The sequence below is a fragment of the Diaphorina citri genome, unplaced genomic scaffold, assembly GCF_000475195.1.
Source record: "Diaphorina citri unplaced genomic scaffold, Diaci psyllid genome assembly version 1.1 scaffold2967, whole genome shotgun sequence".
Taxonomy (NCBI): domain Eukaryota; kingdom Metazoa; phylum Arthropoda; class Insecta; order Hemiptera; family Psyllidae; genus Diaphorina; species Diaphorina citri.
Genome location: NW_007380379.1, coordinates 7,128 through 12,273, shown reverse-complemented (window position 1 = coordinate 12,273; position 5,146 = coordinate 7,128). Strand labels below are relative to the sequence as shown.

At 34.3% G+C, this 5,146-nt stretch overlaps 1 non-coding gene across 1 annotated transcript; it reads right to left on the bottom strand.

Annotated features, from left to right (window-relative positions):
- Nucleotides 1–2,995: 2,995 nt before the first annotated feature.
- Trnay-gua lies at nt 2,996–3,085 on the bottom strand. Its single transcript is given in 2 exon segments — nt 2,996–3,031; nt 3,049–3,085. It is a non-coding gene; the product is annotated as a tRNA-Tyr (tRNA).
- Between the last annotated feature and the right edge of the window lie 2,061 nt (nt 3,086–5,146).

The following is a 5,146-nucleotide window of genomic DNA, read 5'->3' as shown; positions in this document are numbered from 1 at the left end:
GCCCGTCCACTATACCTTTTTACTTTCTATTACCCTTATTTTTATTACTATCTTAATAATAAAGGAAGGACGGGCTAAAAAGTAATGCGAGGTTGAGAGGTAACATAGTAAAGATATGATGATATACTCGTAGCTTACCAGTTTATAATTTTTACATGGAGACTGTTGGTAGGGAGGAAAAAATTACTGCTAAATTCAGTTGTCTTCAAGAGGTTCCCTCTAACACGTTTAAATGTTTATAGTGTTTACGTTTACCTCAACAATTATTTGAAGGTATATCTCCCGATATGGGTCTATGAGAAAAGACAGAGAGGTTATGCCCATAGATATAGAAGAAATCTATGGTTATGCCACGCAATACAGCGTTGCCATGTTTCAATTGCTTTGTTGGCGTGTTATGGATGCACATGGTTAGAGGAAATTAATAGCAAAGCTACGATATTAAATTATAATATCTTCTAATTAACTTTGAACTTATAGGAAAGATGCCACAAAGTCATGTGTATATAGTCAGTAGGAATGTTAGTAATAGTAAGCGACTGTTAGGTGTTATGAGAAGCATATTTTTCTAAACACAAAGCCAAGCGTACCTAATATCACAGCAAAGGTAATTCCTGTCAAATACACATTAGCAAAATAAATACATAGAAGGTACCAAGTGCAAGATTAATCATGTAAGCTAAGCAAAATAAGGTGTTATTTTTCCAAGGAAAACCCACATCCATAAATACCTATCACTAAAAGAAATGGAAAGAAAAAAAAAAAGGGTACCTAGTATAAAACAGTCTAACCATAAAGTGCGGATATAATTAAAAGTCACAAACCTCTCACAAGCACAATACATGCAAAAGACATGAGCACCTAAATTAAGCTATCTCCAAGCTCCACCCGTTCTTAGCAATGATTTTCAATGAAAATAAAGGAGGCAAATTTTATAAAATTAGACGGCATAAATAAAAAAGTAAAAAGAATTCCAATTTACCAGAATGAAAAGTGTCGAATCTTTTTTTTTTTCTATATGAGGTACCTATTTAAAAAGTAGCACCTAAATTAAGCTATCTCCAAGCTCCACCCGTTCTTAGCAATGATTTTCAATGAAAATAAAGGAGGCAAATTTTATAAAATTAGGAGGCATAATTAAAAAAGTAAAAAGAATTCGAATTTACCAGAATGAAAAGTGTCGAATCTTTTTTTTTTTTCTATATGAGGTACCTATTTAAAAAGCGTTCTTAGCAATGATTTTCAATGAAAAGAAAGGAGGCAAATTTTATAAAATTAGGAGGCATAAATAAAAAAATAAAAAGAATTCGAATTTACCAGAATGAAAAGTGTCGAATCTTTTTTTTTTCTATATGAGGTACCTATTTCAAAAGTTTTTTCTACCTATTTTACCTAGGTACCTACGCTGATTACAACTAAAAGTTCTTTCACATCCAATAAGAATTAGGTACATACTAGAAAATGCAAATACCGAACACAATCAATTTCTATTTTCTAACTTACTGGTTCTTACGTACCAATCTACCTACAGTAACTACTTACATATTCTTGAGAGTTCATTGCAAGGGTCGTACTCGTTGCTGTGTTGAAAGCCCTCTGGTCTTCGCGTATTCTCCCTGTGTCTCCCGCGTCTTTTTCTGTGAACTTTTGATGTCTCCCGCGCCCCCGCGGCTGTTCTACTACCGAACATCTCCTGGGGTCAGGGCTTTCAACATAGCAACGAGTGTCCATGATAAAGTAAGGCTAATTAAATTAATACATATAATAACAAATATGTAAGTAGTTATAGTATACATTAGACAATTTCTAAAAATAAAATAAAATGGTACTCTACAAAACAAATGTTATTAACATTTTCAAAAGACGAACATCTGAACAATCATCAAGAAAACGGGAGGAAATGGAAAACAAAACACACAAAAAAGGCTAAGCTAACAGATATTTACAAAGAGAAATATTCCCTCGAGAACCAAGACTTCAAAGAGTTGAGCCATCTTCCGTTCAAAATTGACCAAAAAAGGTAACAAGAAAGTAGTGATTGGAAATTGAATGTAGGGTAAGAAATGGCCAAACTCATTCCGCCTTAGAATTTATATCATTGATGACGAACTTACCTAACAAAAAGCGAAGATAATGATTTTAAACGGCCGAGGATAATTGAGAATATTAAGACAAAAATAAAAACACAACTTTTAAAACAGATATAATTATAACATTAAGGAAAACACACAAGTTGATTAACTGATATATTATTTAAGGTAGAGAATTGTCAAAATGACCACTTAATGAAATTGCAATAGGTAGCTATAATAATTAACGCGTAGGAAGGTACCCATCTCAAATTTCGAAGTTACTGTGTGTTTAAGAAGAGAAGAACTTTTAACCCCAAGTCTACGGTCTCGCGAGAAAGTTTTAGATAACGCTTCAGTCGTTAATTTAAGACCGGTTTTAGCGTCATCTATGTTAAGCTACGCCGAGCAAGGCCAATAAATTGAGAATAAAGGGAGAATGGGCTCTAGTCTTGATTTTAAATCATTACATAAAAGTAAAATCAAAAAATCAAATCAAGAATACCCTGAATATTAAACAAATTAGGTAGGTACATAGGTACTGATTTTCTCTAATCACTACGGGCTAAAAAATTCCCGGAGGGACGGACCCTGCTTGTTCTTTAATTGGAGACAAACATTCCCAGGCCGTCTAGTTTTTTAATGTACCTACCCAGATAATGATATCCCCTCGGGCTAAAAAATTCCCGGAGGGACGGACCCTGCTTGTTCTTTAATTGGAGACAAACATTCCCAGGCCGTCTAGTTTTTTAATGTACCCAGATAATGATATCCCCACAGCCTAGCTGATTTTCTGAAGGGGTAAGAGGTACTTTTTTCTTATATAAAATACAATAAAAGTCGTGAGTGTTCAAAATTGATTACATAACAATAATAAAAATAAAAAGTAATAAAAAAATAAAACATAAAAATGTGGCAAAAATTGTTCCTTCGGGCCGGATTTGAACCAGCGACCTATGGATTTCAATATCAATTCATACTACAGTCCACCGCTCTACCAACTGAGCTACCGAAGGATGAACTCCGAGGTGGAGAAATATCTCTTATCAATGCAAGGGTCTTCGCACTTGCGTACAAGCTACAAAGAGAAGGGAAAAAAAATGGTGTGAACATCACACGACTTTCTATTACATTTTTATCGAGATTGCATGTTTCTTAAATATTGAACTGAAGAGCCCGTTCCCACTTGTTCGGAATAAAAAAATAATCTACCAACTGAGCTACCGAAGGATGAACTCCGAGGTGGAGAAATATCTCTTATCAATGCAAGGGTCTTCGCACTTGCGTACAAGCTACAGAGAGAGAAGGAAAAAAAATGGTGTGAACATCACACGACTTTCTATTACATTTTTATCGAGATTGCATATGTTTCTTAAATATTGAACTGAAGAGCCCGTTCCCACTTGTTAAGGATGAACTCCGAGGTGGAGAAATATCTCTTATCAATGCAAGGGTCTTCGCACTTGCGTACAAGCTACAAAGAGAAGGGAAAAAAATGGTGTGAACATCACACGACTTTCTATTACATTTTTATCGAGATTGCATATGTTTCTTAAATATTAAACTGAAGAGCCCTTTCCCACTTGTTCGGAAAAAAAAAAATAATCGTGTCGTGTTTAGTGGGAACACATTTAAATTACATTGCTTACAAGACATTCTGAAAAAAATAAAAAAAAAAATCGGGCACATAATCGCAAATAACCGACAAATATCGCAAAAATACCTTCAGATCGCCCAAAATAACTGGTCCGATTTTTACCAAATTATTACAGTCGCCTTCTTGGGAGAATATTCTAGATTTCCTAGTACATATAAAATGGCATAGCTCTACTTTGACAAGCCGACGTACCATTTTTTTTTTTTACTCAGAGGACCTCAAAACGGATATTTCCACCCATTTTCCGACCTTGAAAATTTTAGACCGATTTCTATGCTTTTTCGTTTCACTTAATTTTAGACACAAAGCCAGTAATAGAAAGTAATACAACAGAGAGGTTATGCGAAGATCTGCAGCAACTCACAGGGACCGTCACCCTCACTATCGGGTGAGTACTTGGCTCGATGACCCAGGACCTTGAAAATTATAGTGAAGTAGTCACGCTTCATAAGTATTTTTTTCTTTTTTTTTTATACTCAGAGGACCTCAAAACGGATATTTCCACCCATTTTCCGACCTTGAAAATTTTAGACCGATTTCTATGCTTTTTCATTTCACTTAATTTTGACACAAAGCCAGTAATAGAAAGTAATACAACAGAGAAGTTATGCCCATAGATATAGAAGAAATCTATGGTTATGCCACGCAATACAGCGTTGCCATGTTTCAATTGCTTTGTTGGCGTGTTATGGATGCACATGGTTAGAGGAAATTAATAGCAAAGCTACGATATTAAATTATAATATCTTCTAATTAACTTTGAACTTAGAGGAAAGATGCCACAAAGTCATGTGTATATAGTCAGTAGGAATGTTAGTAATAGTAAGCGACTGTTAGGTGTTATGAGAAGCATATTTTTCTAAACACAAAGCCAAGCGTACCTAATATCACAGCAAAGGTAATTCCTGTCAAATACACATTAGCAAAATAAATACATAGAAGGTACCAAGTGCAAGATTAATCATGTAAGCTAAGCAAAATAAGGTGTTATTTTTCCAAGGAAAACCCACATCCATAAATACCTATCACTAAAAGAAATGGAAAGAAAAAAAAAAAGGGTACCTAGTATAAAACAGTCTAACCATAAAGTGCGGATATAATTAAAAGTCACAAACCTCTCACAAGCACAATACATGCAAAAGACATGAGCACCTAAATTAAGCTATCTCCAAGCTCCACCCGTTCTTAGCAATGATTTTCAATGAAAATAAAGGAGGCAAATTTTATAAAATTAGGAGGCATAATTAAAAAAGTAAAAAGAATTCGAATTTACCAGAATGAAAAGTGTCGAATCTTTTTTTTTTTTCTATATGAGGTACCTATTTAAAAAGTTTTTTCTACCTATTTTACCTAGGTACCTACGCTGATTACAACTAAAGTTCTTTCACATCCAATAAGAATTAGGTACATACTAGAAAAT